Here is a 22,004-nt window from a genome sequence, read left to right as displayed (position 1 = left end):
CTGATATTCACTACTTCCTCCAAAATTATATATTCCCTAAAAAAAGAGCACTTTTAATAAATGAGTTGTTTTTCTAGTCTTTAGTTTTGTCATCAGTTATTTAACCAACCCCCTGTTGTGGGTCTTTAAGGTAGTTCCTAATATTTTTCTATTATCCTAATGGCTGAAATAAATATTCTTGAACATAATATATACATAAATTTGATTATTGCCTTAGGTAAAATCTTAGACATAAAGCGACCAGTTCAAAGTATGTGAACATATTAAGATTGTTGATACACAAATTGCCAAATTACCCCTGGGAAAGCTTATGCCAATTTATATCCTCATCAGAAGCAACAGAAAAAAAAACCGTCCTTTTCCTGACATGCTTAGAAGCAGACTATGTAGGTTTCATTCTTTTAGTTTTAAATTTTCTAACAGTTAGATGAGAAGGTTGCAGATTTATAACTTGCAATTCTTTGATGGTTGGTGCTGCACATTTTTTTCTGTTTTGGGGCATAAGTGCCTGTTCTATTGTAAATGTCATGTCATGTCTTCCAGTCACCTATCTATCACTTTGTTCTAGATGCTGGTGTTCAGAATCATTTTCAGAAGTTAATGGGGTTCTTCTCCTAATGAAGCAGAATCCTCTATTCTGGAAATATAAGTTGTTTCTTTATACTTCTGAGGTTATAAATTTATAATTCTATATGCTTTTATGATGACAAAATATTATTTCCCCTGATCTGTAGGAAGCATCAAGTCCCAGGAATTAGAAAATCACTGATTACCTGGACTAGAGAACTAAATAATACTGCAAGTCATAACTTCTAAAGAACTTGACCCTCCTCTTGTGTTAGCCCAGAGATAGTCAGGCCAAGTTGCTCTAGAGGTACAGCTCAGCAATTTTCTCCCAGGCACCAGATCAAAAGGCCAGAGAATGGTAGGAATACCCTGCAGAAGGCAGAAATACCCTCTGATGAGCCCCAGGCACAGCCTAAGGAAAGCAAGGGTGGGAGTATTAACACTCCTAGAGAGGAAGCATTGTGGCAGAACAGGTGTCAGCAGCACCTTAGGAATAAACGTTCAACCAGCAATGAACTGGGGCTCAGTCAGCAGCATTAACAGTGCCTCTGGGCAGTTCCACTGCTTGTTCCTTACTCTCTCCATGGACAAGCAATGTATTTCGGCTTGTTAATAATTATAGTTGGTGGTTTGCAGCCCTGTTTCTCCCGCTGGCATATCAGTTGCCCAAGTTTGGGGCCTGCCATATTTCTACAAGCTAAGCCTTTTGTAACTGCTATGGATGAATGACTGACTGAATGATGGGAAGAACAAAGCAAGTCTTTTATAGCACCATCATGCTGTTCTTGACAAATTTATGCAGCAGCTTCCCCCATGCAAGTGCAGACACTTTGAAGCATTTATGTATCTCTAAGACGCCTGGCACAGAGTAGGATAATGCTAAAACACTGAAGGAATGAATGAACCGAGCCATACTGCAACAGCAATGACACCTCCTTGAGCTCATCGTTTTCAGCAGCTCTTCCCTGCAACAAAATTCCCTCCTCATTCCGTGTTGCCTGTGCTCTGTGGAGCTTTCTCCAATGCGTTGTTCTGTGAGGCCGTGGGCAGCCAGAGTAATGCTGTGTGACAGCTGCCCCCACAGGACTTTCAGAATAATGAAATGTCTGTCTTCCCAGCCTGACGCTGCGGAAAAACCACACTTCACAGAGGAAGAGAAAGACGGAGTAATATACACCTGCCTGCATACACATTTGTTTACACATGCAGATAATCACTAGCTCTTGCTTAGAACAAAAATCACCTTCAGTTCACAGAACTCAGAGCACCAGCCTGTGATGACAGCTCAAAGGTGATTTCCACAAGCCCTGCCTCAAAGCAAACCCTTTACTGAGTCAGACAGAGATTTTGGTCGGAAGAAAGAGGCGGCTGCTGCACTTTAATTATGAGCTTTGTCACAAGCACCGCCAAGCTCAAGCACTTGGTGTCACCCACAGAACAGAGAAATGACAAATTTAGGGGGGGGTGTTCCTTTGTGACACCACAGCCTGGGGTCAGCCTGCCGGGATGCTGGCCTGCTTGCCCAGACAGAGCCCTGCTTGCCCAGACAGTAAGGGACCTCTTGCCTTCCTGAATAATTGACTCTTCCATCCAAAAGAAGTTCTATTCTCTTCTCATGCAAACTTTACAGCTTTTAAATATTTCAGAATTCCTGGGTTGTACGGGGTCACCCACTCCCTCTCTTTAGATATGTAAAGCAACCTCAGCTGCTTCACAATGGTCTTGAACCAAGCTGTAAGGACTGGAAGCCACTATTTCTGTCCTTCCTCCCCCTCTGTCTCCAATCAGACCCTCTTTTGCTGCACTCAGAACTGCTGTGTGTGAGCAGTAATTGAGCACCTGCTGTGTAGGAAGTCCCTTGGGCCCTAAATGAAGAAAGTGTGTCCACAGAGGAAGGCTGAGAAGAGAGAAAGCTGTGGATCTACCCAGGCCTGCCTCCTGCTGGTGCCTGGCTGCTGCTGTGGTGATGAGCCCCACTCTACTCCATGACTCATGATCCCACCCACGTCCCCCAGGGGAAACGCTTCAGCACAGCCCATCAGCCTCAGGAGGCCTGTGGGACCACATGGTCTCTAGTCAGCTATTACCGGGCCCTGCTTGCGAATAATTGTATTATAAACCAAGTAGGTCTGAAAACTTCACATTCTATCCAACTCTATCAACATCACTTCTTATACTAAATGCGTGTTTCCCGAGTTTCCAAGTGTTGAGAGGGGGTTGGTTTTACTGTTTGCTATAATGTGTGAACACAAAAGGGGCACAGGGGTGTTCTATCTCTCCCACCACCTGCATTTGGTAGTCTCTGGCTGCTTCCCCCACCCCTGGAAGGTCGATGGCGGTGAGCAGGTGAAGGAAGGAATAGGGGCCAAGTTGGTTGGTGTCAGTTGCAGTTTATTCCATTTTCCTCTCCATTCTCCTCTGATTCTCCTCCTGCTTCTTCCTGCCCCATGCTACTCTATTCTCCTACTCGATCCCCCTTCATTCTCCTGCTGGCTCTGGAATTTGGATCCCCTCTGCCCACTCTTACAGTCTAGTTAAATTCTCCAGCATGAGAGGTGGGGGTAATAATTACACGTAGGTATTATCATACAATCAGTGGATATAAGGTCTTTCCCTTAGGGGAAGCTACTTCCAGGACAGATTCTTGTCCAGCAAGAAGACTGGCCTAAAGGCAAATATGGGTGTGTTTCTACTCTCCTAAGTCCAAAAAACATTCATAATATAAATTATTTTGTATGGACACAGTAAGAGATACTTAAGCTTATAGAATCGCTCTTCTGGGGTCATCTTGATCTCAGACTACGGTGCTCGGGCCAGATTAGTCTTTCCTATCCCTAGCATGGTCCTAATCTCATTGTTACTTTTGGATCATGACAGCATCTGTCTATGACCATGCTCTCAACTTATAGTTGAGTATTGTGGCACCTTGGTCTGGCCCATTTCAATGCCAGGGTAGCTCACAGCTTGCCCTAGGTCCATTCAGTCTCTTGTCAGGACCCTGCTTGGGTACTAGAACCTAAGGGCAACTGAGGCTTAAGTAGAGAAACAGATGCCCAGGAATGAATAATATCCAAAACCAATTAAATCCCAAATTATAAAAGCATAATATTAACTGTCTTCCTGTGTCTATACAAAAAGGACATTGCTTTAAAGTAAACTATTCGAAAGACATAAGGAGAGGAGAAGATAATATTTCACTCATACCTATAAAATCTTAGATTTCTGAGGAATCTGACCTTACAAGTTAACAGAGTCTGAATAGGGGAAAAAGCTGATTAACTGGTTAGGGAGGAGAGCATAAAGAAGAGTTTACAGATAAACACAGTAGAATAGAAGTGCCTCAGGAGCACTGTGGTAAATCTGAGTTCCTTGTGGCAAGGGAAACAGGATATACCAATATCATCCTAAAATGTTCAGAGCTACATTCCAATAAACACAAAAGAATGGAGGTGCTCCAGGAGCACCGTGATGGGTATCACCCTAAAAACCTAAGCTCCCTGTGGCAGAGGAGAATGGGCATACCAATGTTATTCTGCACTACAATACTAGCCAAAATAGACTCTTCCTGGCAGTCAACCAACAGGCCAGTCCAAGGGATGCAACATGCACCCTGCACAGCCCTTCCACATTCTGTGCACATTCATAGGGCTGATTTGACCCCAGTAGAGTGGTCAAAGCAGTTTTTACTCCACTTTCCTATGGTTTGGGGTTCTGACACTGTCTCAAGCCTCTGTGTTCTTCCCCATTGTATATATGTCTCTGCAAGAGCACAGTTACTGGAGCCTGACCTCACAGCTCATGCCCAGTCTAAGAGTTGAAGGTGGTTGCTTCACTGAAGGGCACAGGTAGTACAGACTATTTCCCAGTCAGAAAATTGATGGATCCCTACAGAAAGAACTCCCAGAGTTATTCTGGATTCACTAGGTGAGAAGAGAGGAAATGGCCTACCCCCATTTTTATGTGCTCTGTTATTTGACAATCGAATCTTGAAATCTCTGTCTTTTACCTGTTTCAGCCACCTCTATGGAATCAACCTCACTGCTTATCTGAAGAAACAAGTGTGTCCTGTTCCTGGGGAATGACCTGGAAAGGTGAGGGGGGAGCAACTCAGCACAGGAAAAAGGCATATCCCTCTCTCTTCTTACCTCTAAGTCTCTGGGGTGGGATTTGAGCTAAAGTACAATGATTCATTCCAAGCCTCTTCTCTCAGACCCAACAAATGATAAGAAGACAGGTATATTTATCAGCCCCTCTATCCTACAATAGTTGATAATGTCTTAGAGATTTTTCTTGAACTATCACCCTCACATTTTTAGCCTCAGAGGTTCACAGACCAGGACCCCAGGATACATCCTCTTCCCATTTCCATTGTCCTTGGATTCCTTCCATTGGTAGAACAGTTTGTCTACCATTGGAAGGGTCTGAAGGACCTGTCCCAGAGATTTCTCATTTTCATGTACTCTCAAGTCTCTAGTACAGTAAGAACTCTGAGTGCACAGAAATTGAATTCTAATGGTAAAGTTTAATAGATAACTCAATCTGTCCTTAAATCTTATCAGATCTTTATGTGCCCATGGGAAAAGTCTTCTGCCAGATTGATTGACAAGGGTATTTATATATTTGATTTGATTTGACTTTGGTTTGGTGGACAACCTTGGCAATGCTCTGGGCTTCCTCCTGACTCTCCACTCAGGTATCATTCCTGGCAATCCTCAGGGGACCATATTGGGTGCTGGGGATCCTGGGTCAGCTGCTTGCAGGACAAGCACCTTACCAGCTATACTATCTCTCTGGTCCCCTCTTTTTTAAAATTTTATTTTAGGGATACACCCAGCTGTGCTCAGAGCTTAGTACTGGTTCTGTGTTCAGGAATCATTCCTGGAAGTGCTGGAATAACCTTAAACATTGCAGGAAACTTAAATGTGGTTAACTGCATGCAAGGCAAGCACCTTACTCCTCTGTAAAATCTCTACAGCCCAGCATTGTTCCCTTAGTATTTGTGTAGTCCTGATTGACTTATTCTGTTAGCTGAATGTGTAGCTTTGGAAAGAAAACTAGATATAGATTTGACAATCATATTTCCCCATTGATCTATCATTTTTCTCTCTCTTTTGTCCCTCACATTGAAAACTGTAGTACAATGTATTTCAATTCTCATATTAAAATAAAAATATTGTTCTATAATTAAATCTCCATCAGTAAGGCATAAAATCTGCACACAAATCTATACGGGTCAAATTGTCAACTGAAAGGATAGGGTGTACCCTCTTCAATGCGGAGGTCTTGGAACTCCAGAGATGGAGCTTAGGAAGTTGAGGATTGGTGGAGTGTTCATATTTCCAAGCAAATGAGGGTGATTTCAGTTGTCAGAAGGGGAGGCAAACTTCAGTGCCATTTCTAGGTAACAAGTTTGTGTACTTCTCCTAACACTATGCCACTTACTAAATATTTTAACATTGTGTATTTTTATAGAAGGATCACTCTTAGTGTATGTTAGTGTGTATTATATATATAGATATGTATATCATATATGAGGAAGTTTTAGTATATGACACAGCCTGGAGCTGAGCAGCCTCCTGGTTCTCTATGTACCCAAAGCCCAGCGTGCACTAATGATCCAGTTGCCCATCAGGACAACCCATCCACAGCTTCCTGTCAATTACTTGTGTGTTTCTCCTTGCCAGGTCTTCCCACAATGCATTCCACAACCTTCCTGGACTAATTCAATAGGAAGTACCCACTTTCTCTTTGCGGACTCACGGGACTACTGTGAAATTAAAGAACAACTCTGTTTTCAATGACAAGGGATATCTTGCATAGGTTATTTCTTTTTAGAGAGTAACACTACATTTTGTATATTTTGTTGGTAAGGTTTCCTAGACAGCCTGCTAGAAATATACATGCTGTGCTTTGTCTCCCAAAAACCCTATCCATTCCTAAAATGACCTTCTAGGATTTGGGGCACCACCAGCTATACCCAGTGTTTTCTCATGGCTCTGTGCTTTGAACCATACATGGAAGTGCTTGAGGGATCATATGCAGTGCTGGGGATCAGACCCAGGTCAGCTGCATGCAAGTCAAGGGCTGTACTATCTATCTGGTCTGCTATAATGAAATTTTTATTAATATCCTGAAGACATGAGCTCTACAAAAGCATTCAGAAAGGCTTACTCAGAGTGACACAGGGAGACATCTGCAACAATAGTTCTGCAAATGCAGCAGTGAACTTTGCATGACTGTTTCAAGGATGTTTAATTAAAGCCAAGGGCATGTTCCTAAAATGCAATTGAATGAAGATAGCTATACAAGGAAATAAACGAATATGGCTTAAGTAATTGGCCTTCTGGTGGTCTATTGGGATTCATCGGTCTCATGGTACTTCCAGCCTACAGGATGCGGGGGATTTGGACAGGCATGCCTAAAAGGCACTTCTCTCCTAGACTCGGTGAATACTAAATACCCCACAATTCAAGGTTAGGCTCTCAGAGGGAAGCAACAGAGCCATTACCTTCTTTAATAATTGAAGATAGAACCCAGACACTTTGGAAGCAAGTAAGCAAGAAAATGGCAGATATACTATCCTATCTGAATGAGGAAATTAATTAGGTAGTCGGTATTCTTACCTGAAAGGTAGTCTATATCTTGCTTATTAATGATAAGCATGAACCGACACCCCGTAAGCCCCGAGTTCAGAGGAGAAAGCCACTTTCGGGTTTCTCATCTCCCTGTGATGACCCTGCGTGGATGAACACCATTGCCGGAAGACCTTGGCTTTCTTTTTCTTGTTTTATTTTTATGTAACAAACCAACTCACCATTTGGGAGTCACTCCCAGCAGTGCTTAGGGAACCATGCAATGCCAGGGAGTGACCCCAAAGCCAGCATTCAGCCCACTGAGCCATCTTCTGGCTCTCTTGGGTATCGATTTGCATGCTTGCCATTTTTATGCAACCAAAAGCATTTTTAAAAAATCTGTTTTGCTTGTTTTGTTTTTATTAAGTAGGTTATGGGCAATGAGAATCAGAGGGGAAAAAAAGAGCAAAAATACGGTAAGTGTACCATCCTGAATTCTTGCTATTTTTTCCTGACACTTCATTTTTCCAGTATTGTAACCACAAAAATAGTGATGATTTTGGTGGTGTTGGTGACTGTGCTTTAATAAGGAAACTGTTCTTTATTCTGTACCACAGCTTAAGTACAACTTCATAGATTCTCCTGCTGTTTGAACTGACACCACAGACCAGTTTCTTCTCTAACCTCACTCCCTCCCAAAGATCACACAATCCTTAGATCTTTAAAGCTACCAGCATATTGATGGTTCCCAACCTTATATCCCAGCTCCAACTTCTCTCTTGGGTCCAACTCTTATGCAGCTGCATGTCTAACTGATACCTGGAATTTAGCAAGTCTAAAACCAAACTTGATTCCAGAAATGTGCAACTCCACCCCCAATAAAATGCTCTCTCCTCCTATCATACTCCTAATTGCAATATGTGGAATCTTCCTTTAACCAATTAACACATCTACAAGTTCTTTCTGCAGAATATCCAGGTAATCACGAACCACTAGCCCTGTGACCATGCTCCAAGCTACATCATTTCTCTCCTGAAGATGAGTCAGCTTTCCAACTAGCAATCTTCCTGCATTTCCAATTCCATTTATTTATTTATTTGGTTTTTGGAGTCACACCCAGCGATTCTCGGGGGTTACTCCAGACTCTGCGCTCAGAAATTATACCTGGAATTGCTTGGGGGACCATAGGGATGCCAGGGATTGAACCCAGGTCAGCTGCGTGCAAGGCAAACACCCTCCCTGCTTTCTATCACTCTGGTCCCCTCCACTTTTATTCTTATTCTACTCTCCACTAAGCCAGAGCAATTTTTCCTTACGTATGTCAGGCCGTGTTATTTCTCTCCACAAGGTCTTATATGGAGTTTCATCTTGCTGATTTCACTTCGTGTAACCTATGTAACCTGAAGGGTGATTGATCTGTTATGATCAAGGGTTTGTGTGCATGTATGAGCAAATATACAAACATGGGTATGCAAACACAGAGACTTTTGCCCTCATGCACCCATGTATCTTTCAGAGTCTTCAGTCTTTTCACCCAAACACTCCAACACTTTTCCTTTCCTGTGTCTGGATACCTATATGCACCTCATTCTTTTCCATTTCTATCAAGTATTACCTTATATACCCAGAGACTATAAAACCAAGCTCCCGGAAGAGAACAGCACAGAGTCTCCTGACCCCGTGCCTGGCTGCCCTCGCCGGGGCCCCTTGGAGGGAAGCGGGTTGAGTTTCCCTCTCCACCCCGACCAGGGCTCTGGCAGCCGAAGACCTCCAGAACCAGCCACCACCATTCTGAGACCATTCTCCACACGCATGAAGGTACTGGCAGAGGAACAAAGGCATGCGGGTTCCCGGGGCTGAGATCTCCAAGCCTGCTCAGATCGGGGCTGAGCATCCTCCACCCAGATCCTCTATATTCCAATAGGCAGGGGTCACACCCACCAACTGGCCCCCTGGCACTGTGTAGTCCTATCAATGGCTAAGACCCAGAGACTGTAAAACCCAGCCCCTGGAAGCACGCAGCCACGATTGCGGCTGCACGACATCTTATTATCTCATTCTTTTTTGGACAGCCTGGCAGACTACTGAATGTAACCTGCCCACACAGCAGAGTCTGGCAAACTCCCTGTGGCGTACCCAATATGCCAAATACCAGTAACAATGATGGGTCTTAGTCTCCTAACCCTGAAAGAGCCTTGAATATGGCACTTTTTAAATAATCTCAGGGCTAGGATGAAGGAGATGTTACTGGGGCCTGCTCGAGGCAATCGACAAACAACAGGATGGTCGTGATCATGATCATGATTACCTTATTAAAGATACTTTGCTGACCATCCTTTTAAAAAAATTCCCCCACATGTACCCACTGTCCCTCTCTGTTCTTTACTCTGCTTTGGTTTAGGAGTGTTACAATCTGCTTTATTATATAACTATGTGTTCTTCGTTGTCATCTCCTTTTACACTACAAGCATTCTAAGAGGAGAAACTGCTGCTTTACTTTCAGCGTCTAGAATATACGTTAGTATTTATTAACATATATTTATGTTTTTTGTTGGAGAAATGAGTGAAATTTCCCAAGGTAAGACAGACTCTTAGAAGATGATAACCTTCCAAAGAGCTGTGACTTGAAGAAGAAGAAGCTGTGACCACATCCTAGCATCTTCGGTGCTCTTTCTTTGGTACCCACCTCCCAGCACACCTGGGGGGTAGCCCATCTCTCAGGTGCACAAAAGTATGGCCTTCTTACCTGTCTCACTGCTATTGGGTCTGGAGAACCAGCAGCTCTCAGGGGCAGCCTGGGGGAAAGAGAGAAGCCCAGGCAGAGGCCTTTGGAGGGTGCTTTGCCATGCTCCCTGCTTCACTGTCTTTAAACTGCTGAGATGCTTGCAGCTGGCATGGATCCACAAACATGAGGAGAAATAGAGAGCCATTTCCGGCCTCTGGGGAGTTCACCAGTGCTCCGTTGCCTCCCTTATGTCTGCTCGCCATACCTATGATCCTAGGTTCTAGATTGAGGGGATACAGAAAAGAGCAGAAAAATCTCTCTGGAATCGCAGTTAGGCTAGAGTCCTCAGGACCTTCCCATTTCAGTAATGCAATCCCTGCTTTGCTAGTACAACATCACACATGTTTTTACTGGTTTTGGGGCCACACCTGTCTGTGCTCAGGGTTTACTTCCAACTCTGCACTCAGAGATCACTCCTGGCAGCCGCAGGGAACCAGATGCAAAGTATGTTCCTTACTCTCTATCTCTCTGACCCACAACAGTCCATATTTAAACTCAAGGCATCCTGTCTGTCAGTTAGAAAGCTTCAGGTGGGATTCTTTGAAGTTCACTAGGTCAAGGTCTGCATCCCAGCTACCCCACTATGCCTTAATTGCTGCTTGAAGAATAAGGCTGGGAAGGATGAAGGAAGCTTAGGAGGTGCTTCAGAAGCACCCCACCCCCCCAAATTTCAGGTTAATAGTGACTAGTGACTATGGTCTATCCTCAAAGAAGAGTCATTCACCCCCACCCAGCCACCCTCTGCCCGCCCCCTTGCCCCAGGAGCCAGAGCCAGCCGTTTTCAGCACACTGAGAAGCAGGTGGCAGAGGGTGGGAGAACTTCGGCTGGTTCCCATTTCCACTGCCTGAGGCTGTTGCAGAAAATTCATCAGAATCACATCAGTCTATTGATGCAGTACACACAGCCTTTGCATCCACCCTAAATGCTGCCTCAGGGCCTCTTCTGTCCCTGGCTCTGTTGACCCTGGCTCTGGGTAAAGCTGTAAGGTGTCAGATAGCTACTAGCAGGATCTGAGAGGTGCAGAGGGTGAGTGTGGTGGAGGAAGGGGGAGGAAGGAAGGAAGGAATTATTCATGCCTCCAGCTACCTGCTGTTGAAATTTTCTTTCTCGGCTGCCCCAGGCTCCCAGGGAATGTAGCTTCTTTCCATTTCACAAAAGGATCTGTGTCACAGATAAGCTGACAGGCTGGACCAGTCCCGGCTGCTGCCCGTCATTTCCACAGCTCCCCAGACTGATATCTTTCCACAATTACCTGTTTTCCCAGTGTCAGCCCAATTGTAGCTCACAGGAATTCACCTCATAAGTTCCCAAGATATTAGAAACTGTCCTTCTTAGAGGCCTGAGGAGGAGGAGAGTAATGAGAGATGGCCAGTTGTTGAGAACCGCTTAAAAAGGACAGACTCCAGGCTTGTATCTGCCTGTGTTCATACAGGACCAGGGACAACTTCTCGCATCTTACGAGAAGGCCTTTCTTGAGGCACTGGGCTGTAGACTAAGCTTCAGAGGCATCACTGGGGAAGACTGAAACAGCTGAGCCTGGGTTAAAGCTGGGGAGATGGGGCCCTGCTCTTGCAGGACAGTAAGCCCCTTTGGGGAAGCCAGACTGTCCCCACAGGGAGGATGTGGTGCAGGTATGCTTGGAGGAGTGTGGGGAGGAAGGCTGGAACCCACTCACGACTGTGTGGGGGAGGGGAGGAGAGAACAGGAAATGCATGAGGATGGTAAGGAGCTGGAGCCAGACCCAGAGGACTCATTTCCTCCTGAGGTGTGCACAGAGGCTTCCCCACTTCCTTGCAACACCTAAGCCTTTGGGGAGGGTGAGGAGTGGGTGTCAGTCTTTGGGGAGGGTGAGGAGTGGGTGTCAGTGTGTGCTGGGACCAAGGGACAAGGAAACGGGAGCATAAGAAAAGATGAAACATGGAGAACACATGTGCCATTCCTAGCTCTATTTAGAGACCAGTTGGCACAGGAGCATATTACCTTCCAGACATTTTCATGATGATTGCTGGTGTGCCTAGTATGGGGCCAACTGAGTCAGAGCTTGTGGAATAAAAGCATAAAACACAGGTGCTGCTTTCAAAGAGCTGGCTATTTTCTTGGAGTGACAAGACCGCCTGGGTGAATGATTAGAGAACAATTTCATGTTCTGAGAGGAAATTGGAACAAGAGGAGGAGCTAGCCTGTCAGAGGCAACCAGGACAGAAGAGTGAGGACTGTTAGCAAGGAGACAAAATGAAGAAATCTCTTGAGGATTCAGGTGTATAAAGACATTTGAAGGAGGGGAGGGATTTCCTGCAGGAAGACTGTCAGGGAGGAGCTGAGGGAGCACCTAGTGGCTGCACCTGTCCAGAGCAACGTGGCATAAGGTAGTCACAGAGCTGTGGGTAGGCTTTGGGCCAAACTAAGAAGCTAGATGGATGAGGGTAATATAAATACATGCCCAGCTGGACTCTGTGTACTGTAGAATGCCAGAGATATCTATCATTCAGATAGAGAAACTCAGGGACACAGAGGGATGTACTCCTGTTGGTCATATGTGATGATGACAGAAGCCAGCCACAGGACCATGATCTTCCCATCCCACAGATGGGAAATATTACATACTATTTCTCACCTGTAACACTTCAGAAGAGGATTAAAGTTTGAGGTAGATATTTAAAGAGATAATAACGTGGGCTGAGAGACTTCCTCAGGTTGAGAGCATGTTTTGCACCAAGGAGCCCAGGTTCAAGCCCCAGCACCACATCAGCTCTGAGCACTTTTGGGAGTACTACCCTGTAGGATAACATTGGAACAGCACCCCTAGTACAGAGCTGGACTGCGGAGTCCCATCCCCAGTACAGAGCTGGACCACGGGAGTGCCACACCCAATACACAGCTGGACTATTGGGAGTGCCACTCCCAGTACAGAGCCTGGATCATTTCCTGAACATCACCAAGTGTGACACAAAAACAAACAAATAAAAAATGTAAACTCTTAGAGATAATGAAGTTAGGATGAGATCCCATCAACGGCCAAGACTCAGAGACTATAAAACCCAGCTCCCGCGAATGCGGCCGCGAGACATCTTATTATCTCATTCCTACTTTGGACAAACTGGCAGGCTACCGAATGTAACCTGCCCACATGGCAGAGTCTGGCAAACTCCCTGTGGAGTACCCAATATGCCAAATACCAGTAACAATGATGGGTCTCATTCTCCTAACTCTGAAAGAGCCTTCAATGTGGCACTTTTTTAAAATTCTCAGGGCTAGGACAAAGGAGATGTTACTGGAGCCTGCTCGAGGCAATCAACGAATAACAGAATGGTAGTGATCCTGAGGATGAGATCTAATCTGATGCAAAGTAGCGTTCTTAAGTTCTTATAACAATAGATCAGCAGGCAGCCAGGTGGCTCATCCACAGTCCACAGAGAAACACATTTTGGCCTCATATTGAGTTTCAGCACAGAGAGATCCATTCTTGCTACTTAAGTTGGCTCACCTGGTGCTTGCAACAGCCATACAAGCAACCCAGTAAAGGGGAATGATACAAGCTTCATATTTTTCCTGGTGAAGCAGAACCAAACTTTCTGTGTCCTGAATTCATTTCTTTTCTCTCCATCACTTAGGCTCTCTGCTTCTTCACTTATCCTCAATATAAAATATAATGTGAATAAACTTTAAACTTAGTACAATCATCTGTCTAATAGTAATGAAGTAGTGTGCTGGACTTTGAAGATGTAAAAATTGGTAAAGTAGAACCCCTCACTCTCATAGGGCTCAGAGCACAAACATTTGCGTATACTGCTCCACACAGTGGAGCAGATCGGTGGAACAGAGACTGTCACAAGATGGAACATAAAAGGGGCCGGAGCGATAGCACAGCGGGTATAATATTTGCCTTGCACATGGCCGACCCAGGTTTGATCCCCAGCATCCCATACGGTTCCCCAAGCACCTTCAGTAGTAATTCCTGAGTGTAGAGTCAGGAGTGACCCCTGAGCATCACTGGCTGTGACCCAAAAAGAAAAAAAAAGATGGAACATAAAAAGTGAGCATTTAAAACTGGGCTTTGAAGGATTGATGAGAGTTTATGAGAGTATTTTCTGCAGAAAAAAAGGTCATCTGCAATATCCAGAGGCACAGAAAGCATGAGTTGTGTATGGAAGTTAATGAGTGAGGGCGCTCCCATGAAGGAGTGGGAAATCTATTGAAAGGCAATGGTTACAGTCCAAGGAACCCAGGAAAGGAAATTAACCTTTATTACAGTTAGTGAAACACAAAGATGTTGCCAAGAGGGACTTTAGAGAGCATGTGCAGAGAGCCTATGGGTTGCACAGATTAGAATCTATTTTGGGAAATGTTAGAGCTTGAGATACATCAGGAAGTTAAGGTATGACCAAAAATTTAGGAAGCAGATTAAAAAATGAGGTATGCAGAAGGTGAGGTAAGACAGATGTAGAAGCCCATGTGTACCAATTATTTAACCTGTCTGATTGTTTACTCACTTCAAAATGGGGGTGAGGCATAAAAATAGAAAAGTATAGCTGTAGGCAGCCCACTTGGTTCCATTCTTACCACAAAGTCTCCCAAGCATCTAAGAGTGATTGAGTGCTCTGGGTACACAGAACCCCAGTAACACCTCAAGGGTGGCCCAGGTTGTCCTGAACATGGCAGGGACCTAGTAGCACTGCATCTTCAGGTCCTGGCATTGAGCAGCTGGCCCTGTGATTTTTAGGGGTTCCTTGGGCCCCCTCAGCACCACTTGGAATGTCTCTCAAAAGTAGAGGGAAGGCCTAGACATAAGGCTCAGTGGTAAAGCACTTGCCTTGTAGGTGTGGGACCAAGAGAGTGTGATCTAGGTATAGCCCCACACCACTGAGTGTGACCCTAGAGGCACTGCTGTTGTGATCTCTAAGTAAGTAAGTAAGTAAGGCCCTCCCGTTGATCGTCGATTTGCTCGAGCGGGCCCAGTAACGTCTCCATTGGAGACTTTGTTGTTACTGTGTCTGGCATATCGAATACTCTCGGTAGCTTGCCGGGCTCTCCGAGAGGGGCGGAGGAATCGAACTCGGGTCGGCCATGTTGGCCGCTTGTAAGGCGAACGCCCTTGTGATCTCTAGCACCAAAAATAACGCCCTTGTGATCTCTAGCACCACAAATAAGGCTCAGTTGCTGATACAACAACCACATATACAAGTCCCAGAAATCCACTGCATTAATAACAACAAAGGGAGGGAAAGGGAGGAAATGGAAACTTATTCCCCAGTATGAGAACAAGAAGAAATAAACCAAAGAACTCATGAGATAGTCTCAGTCTAGACCAGCAAATATGCTTAATGACATTAGCTCATGTTGGTCTTAAAGGCACAGACCAGAGTCCATCTCACCCAAAGTGAAAACTTTTCTAAAGCAAGGAAAGACTTCTGAGTCAGTTGACAGACTATTTTCTTCAATGCCACATTTCTCAAATGATGTATTAGCACAGTGTATATCCTTGTGCCAAACAATGAGTGCCAGAGCCCCAAAGGACCATGAAGCGACTTGGTCATGGAAAGTACAAACAGGTCAAAATAAGGCCTAATAAGTTATCTGAAATAAGGCCTAGTAGGTTATTTGGGGTGACAGAACTGCGAGGGGAGAGCCTGAAAAAAGGAAAGATGGAAGGAAAAAGGAAGTTGGCACCAGTAATGCCAACTCATAAGGCATAGGAAGAAAAGAGGAAGTCAAAAAACAATCAAGGAACAGCAAAGAATGGGGGAAACAAAAACCTCATAATAGGTCTCATAATGAAGAAGAGTCTCATAAAGGACTCCAAATTTAAACTAGCCAAAAAAGAGAAGCAAACAGAAAGCCCACACAAGCTGGAGTCAGGAATCTTGGTCTGAGGAGGCAGTCTCTCTGTGGTAGGGTGATAGAAAGGAGAAGGCTTGGTCAGAGGGAGGCCTGGGAGCAGACTGCATCTAGAGAGAAGGTGATTCAAGTCACAGCATTAGAAGGCAGCTTAGGTGGAAAAAAAATAAGTGGGTGAGGGAAAAAAAAAGAGTCTTTATGTTATAAGAAAGAGAAACATCAGTTACTTGGGAGGAAGTAGATTAAGAAAATAAAAACCCAACATGGCAATCCAGGCAAGTTCATAAGGAACAAAGGGAAGGATGAAACTGCAGACTGCTCAAGCAAAGAGACTTCTTAACCTTCTTTCTCTGCACATTAGGAAAGGAGGTTAAGTGGCAGGGAGGAGAAAGGGGGAAAGCAGAAGCATCTGTCACTTTCCAAGTTCCATCACCAAGGCTGAGGTCACTTCCCCAGGAGGCTGAGACCTGAGAGAGTGCAAAAGACTTAGCAAGACTGTTACAGGGAAAACAAAATGAGCACAAAAAAACAAAGACCATTTTGATCCCTTGATCACTTGACATCCCATTACTCATCAATTTACTTGATCGGGTGCCAGTAACGTCTTCATTTGTCCCTGTAGCGTGCTAGTGTAGCCCAGTGGCATCTGCTCGTTCTAGGAACAAGAAGAGCCTCAAACTTATTGTTCAGGGCCTTGATGAAGAAGTCTGACCATCTCGTAGGTGGGTGGCCACCAAATCTTTTGACATCCTGTGGAATCCAGTCAGTAATGGCTCTAGTTCAGCAGTCGTCCCCAAATCTCATTACTTGTCCAGCCCATCTGACTTTTGATGCTTCGGCAAACAAGACAGCATCCCTAATTCTTGATCGTCAATGGAGGTCGGAACTCCGGATTCTTTCTCTCATTTGAGTGAAGCATAATACTCCAACCGTAGCTCTTTCGATTCCTCTTTGGGAGACCTGAATAGCGTTCTCATCCTGTTTGCATAGGGCCCAGGTCTATGAGGCATATGTTAATGCAGGAAGAACAGTGGAATTGAAGAGATGTGCCCAGAGCTGGAGGTTCTATATCCTCTTAGCTATTTCTTTGACGCTTTTGAAGGCATTCCAGGCCACTGTCTTCCTCCTGCGCAACTCAGGTGCCAGGTCATTCATCATGTTGACTTCTCGACCTAGGTACACATAACTGCTCCATTCGGAGATGGTCTTTCCTTTGAGAGTGAATGGAACATCAGGAATAAGACCGTTTCTCATAAACATTGTCTTTGTGAGATTCAGCTGTAGTCCGACTTTTCCACACTCACAGTTGAAGTCGGCCAGCATTTGTGCCACTTGGCTAATGTTTGGTGTTATTAGAACGATGTCATCAGCAAAGCGGAGGTGGTGTAGTTGTCAACCATATATCTTCACACCCATTTCTTCCCATTCCAGTCATCACATGACTTTTTCGAGGGTGGCACTGAAGAGTTTTGGTGAAATGGTATCACCCTGCGGAAACCCCTCTCTTGACATGGATGATCACTTCCATAGATTGGTGAGATCCTGGTCGTGAATCCGTAATACAGCTCACGTAGGATCCTGATGTATTGAGTTTGAACATCCTGTTTGGCTAGGGCTTTCATGACTGCTTCATTCTCAACAGAATCAAAGGCTTTCTTTAAATCAATGAACATTAGACAGAGTGGCATCTTGAACTCCCGAGAAACCTCAATGAGCTTGGTTTTCGTGTGGATATGGTGGATTGTGCTGAATCCTTTGCAGAACCTGGCTTGCTCGCATGGTTGTCCTTCATCTAGTGTTCTGCCAATTCTATTCAGGATGACTCGAGTGAACAGCTTGTAGATGACAGACAATAGGCAGATTGGGTGATAGTTGCCAATGTCGTGGATGTCTCCCTTCTTGTACAGTAGTACAGTCCTGCTGGTTTTCCACTGGGACAGAACTTTGCATTCAGACAGGTAGTTCGTGAAGAGCCGAGCCAGTGTATTGATGAGTACTGATGGCAGGTTCTTCAGATATCTGGGTCTGACCTTGTCTAGACCGGGTGCTGTTTGCTTCTTTATTGACGAAATGGCGTGTGGATTGCAGAAGGGAGAAATTTGGGAATGACATATCCATCCTGTGGAATTTGGTATGTGGGCAGATGGACATGGCAATTGAAGAGATCCGAGTAGAAGTCATGGATAATCTTCTCCATTGGCTGGAGCGATTAGCACAGTGGTAGGGCATTTGCCTTGTGTGCAGCCAGCTTGGTTAAGCTGGGTTCGATTCCTCTGCCCCTCTTAGAGAACCCGGCAAGCTACCGAGAGTATCTTGCCTGCACGGCAAAGCCTGGCAAGCTACCCATGATGTATTCAATATGCCAAACACAGTAACAACAAGTCTCAAAATGGAGATGTTACTGGGCCCGCTCGAGCAAATCGATGAACAACGGGAGGACAGTGTTTGTTTGTTTTGTGTTTGCCATTCTGGAAGATGTGATAGATCCATCAGGATGTCAGAGAGCAGTCCTCTTGGTCTTGTAGTTGGCGAAGGACAAGCAGGCGTTGTGAATGCTTTCCCCAGCTTCTGCCACATCTGCCGGCACTGCTGCTCTTCTCTCTTTGAGGTCTTCCTTTATAGCTTCTCTGTACTGCTTTGTGAGCTTGGATGTTTGCTTGAGGTTGCCTGAGGCTTGCACCAAGCATTTTATTTTATTCACTTTTGCCTGGCCCATTTCCTTCAAAAGCAGGTCCTGAGAGAATGATTTGGGTAAAAGTTGTGTGTTCAGGTCATGATCCCAGGAAGTGTGGAAGGAAGTAGAGTTGAGAGAGGCAAGAATTTGAGAGGGAAAAGTTAATAAAGACATTGTTAACAGGTAGATTACTGTTCTAGAAAAATGAATTTCAATCTCTCTGCACACCTTTCTTAAGACTGGGTTAAACACATCGTAGAGCTGAAGGTCTAGAAGGTCATTAAGCAGATAAATACTCTTGCACCTGGCTGAGTTAGCCCTTGGTGGCAGTAAATACTCTAAATATGGATGTCCTTAATGTTCCTTTGATTAGATACATCTCTCAGGCAGAAGGCCTGGAATTTGAGATAAACAAACAAATAAACAAACAAAACTGGTAGTTGCTAAGATGGTACCCAGGAGTCCACCGCTAAGACAGAAGTCCTGTGAAATTTCTTCTCCCTTTGTGAGGACTAGGTTGTAAATTTGATGGTTATGACTGCTGGGATTACACACATTACATGTCCAAATTTTGTGCTTATTTCTAAAGTCAATGGACTAGCTTTAGAAATATGATTTTAATCAACTGATTAAAATCAATTGATTTTGAGTTCAGCAAGAGGAAAATTAGCGTCAGAAGTACTGACAGACTCCAGAAGCAATGGAGATAAAAGGGTCCCATGCAGCACAGGGGGTAGTGCACTTCCTTGCATGTGGTCAACCTGGGGATATCTCCAGTGCTATGGTTCTCTGAGCACAGACTAGGAATAATCCCTAAGTACAGCCCAGCCCAGCGCCCCCTCCCCTGCAATAAATAAATAAATAAATAATGAAGTAGCAGCAGTGAAAAAGCCAAGTGCCAGGTGTGTAATCACAAAAAGACAGCAGCAGCTCTATCTCTCCCTACCGCCCTCGTTCAGTATTCTCAGGCCATTTCCCCCACTCTGGGGAGTTGATAGCAATGGGCAGGTGAAAGAAGGAATAAGGGCCAGGCTGCTTGGTGTCAGTTGCAGTTTATTACAATCCTCTTTCCATTCACTCATGTCTCTCTCCTCTGCTTCCCCTTCTGCTTCTTCCTCCCCCATGCTACCTCATTCTCCTCCTCCATTCCCCTTCATTCTCCTTCTGCCTCTGGAATCTGGATCCCCTTTCTCCTTCTCCTTCTGGAGTCTGGATCCTGGATCCGGATCCCCCAGCCCATTCTTACTGCCTCGTTAAATCCCCCAGCTTGAGGGGTTGGGGATTACACATATGTGTGGTCACAATAGGGATAGAGTTCTTTCCCTCAGGGAAAGCCACTTCTAGGACAAATTCTCATTTAGCAGGTCGACCCACCCTAGAACAAAATCCCATGTGTGTGTTTTTCCTCTCCTTGTCCAACAAACATATAAGCATTTATAATATTAATCATTTTCTATGGACACAGTAAGAAATACATTAAGTTTATAGAATTGCTCTCCTAGGGCCATCTCAATCTCAGACTACAGTTCTCAGACCAGATAGTCTTTCCTATCCCTAGCAGGGTCCTAGCCTCATCATTACTTTTGGATCATGACAGCATTTGTCTATGATCAAGCTCTTAACTTATTGTTAAGAATCGTGGCACTTTGGCCTGGCCCATTTCAATGCCAGGGTAACTCACAGCTTTCCCTGGGTCCATTCAGTCCCTCATCCGGACCCTGCTTTTGGGGTGTTAGGAACTAAGGGCAATTGAGGCCCTAAGTTGAGAAAGCAGATGCCCGGGAGTGAATAATATTCAAAGCGAACTAAATCCCAAGTTACAAAAGCATAATATTAACTGTCTTCTTGTATCTATGCAAACATGACATTGCTTTAAAGTAAACTATTCATAAGACGTAAGAAGAGGAGACAGACAATATTTCACTCATACATATAAAATCATAGATTTCTGAGGAATCTGACCTTACGAATTAACAGAGTCTGATTAGGGGAAAAAGCTGATTAACTGGTTGGGGAGGAGAGCATAGGGAAGAGTTTACAGATAAACACAATGGAATGAAGTGCCTCAGGAGCACTGTAATAAACCTGAGTTCCTTATGGCAAGGGAGGGAGTACAAACCAATGTTATCCTACAGCCAAGTTTGCTGAAAGAGCCAACTGCCATGTTGAGGGGAAGGTCACTTGTGGCAAGGTTCTGAGATCTGTCTCCAGTTGCTGAGGGTGACCCTCTGCCAAAAAACAGTAAGGAAATGTGGATCTCATTCCTACAGCTGCAAGGAATTGGGTTGGGCCAAGCAGCAGTGACTTTGGAAGAAGTTTCCAAACCCTCTAAAGAACCCAATCACAGCTGACACCTGATTGCAGTCTGTGGCTCCAGACAAGCTCTGCCCAGACTCCTGACCCAAAGAAATTCAGATAATAAGTGAGGACTATTTTAAGCTACTGCCTTTGTGATAATTTGCAATGCAGCAATGGAAAACTGCTCAGAAACATCAGCAAAGCATATCCGCTAAATCTGCAGGTGTCCTTAAGGTGGGCTGAGGAGATGGATGGAGCTCTTCCAGTTTCCTCCCTCATCCTGAGGCCACTTATAGCTTGCAAGGCTGGCATCCAAATTCAAACACAGAAAGAAATTAGAAGTTTCTCCTTTCCAGGCATTGCAGGGATCAGGGAATCTGTGTGCATGCTAACTCATTTTGGCTTGCTGGGAGTTGGGGGTTATGGGGGGGTGTGCATCTAAAGGAGGAGACAATCCTTCAGAACTGGTGAGACTATCCGCCCACCAGAGATGTTGGGCTGACATGGCTGGGCTTCCCTTTCCCTTGTCCTATCTCTCTGTCTCTGTCTCTCTGTCTCTCCCCCTCTCTTGCCCATTCCTTCCCCTTTCTCTCTGTCTCCCTTCTTTCTGTATCCCTCTCTGTATCTCTCTCTCTCTCTCTGCCCTTCTCTCTCCCTTTCTCTTCCCTCCCCTGCCCCTCTCTTCTCCTTTCTTTCTCTCCCCTTTCTCTCTCTCCCTTTCTCCCTGCCTCTCCCTCCCCTTTCTCTCTCTCCCTTCCTCTCTCTCCCTTTTTCTGTCTCCCTCCCCCTCTCTCTCCCTCTCTCCCCCCCTCTTTCTCTCTCCCTGCCTCTCTCTCCCTCTCTCTCTCTCTCTCTCTCTTTCCTGTCTCTCTCCCTTTCTCTCTTCCTCCCCCCTCCCATTTCTCATTTTGCCTCTCCCTGCCTCCCCCTGCCCCCCTCTACCTCAGAGTTCTCCCAGTGACTCTCACTTTGCTGCTCCTTCTCTTCCCTGGATGTGCTGCTGCATCTCCCTGCTGGATGGCAGATGCTTTCACTCCCCTTTGCAACTTTGCCTGCTGTGCCCTCACCTTTCCTGCTGCTCAGCAGAGTGGAAGTGAAAGCCAACAGAGGCAATTTTTATGAGACAGGCTAGGGAAAAGTTACTTGAAATTCGACATGGCTCCACATTTAGATTTGGAATCCCCTGCAAGGCTGGACTCTGCAGTTAATCATTCTGATATGTGGCGCTGCACACATTAGCGTAGACTTTCCTCATCTGATCAAACCTCTTGC

This window comes from Sorex fumeus, unplaced genomic scaffold (assembly GCF_029834395.1).
Source record: "Sorex fumeus unplaced genomic scaffold, SorFum_2.1 ptg000033l, whole genome shotgun sequence".
Lineage (NCBI taxonomy): Eukaryota > Metazoa > Chordata > Mammalia > Eulipotyphla > Soricidae > Sorex > Sorex fumeus.
Note: the sequence above shows the minus strand (reverse complement) of the source record.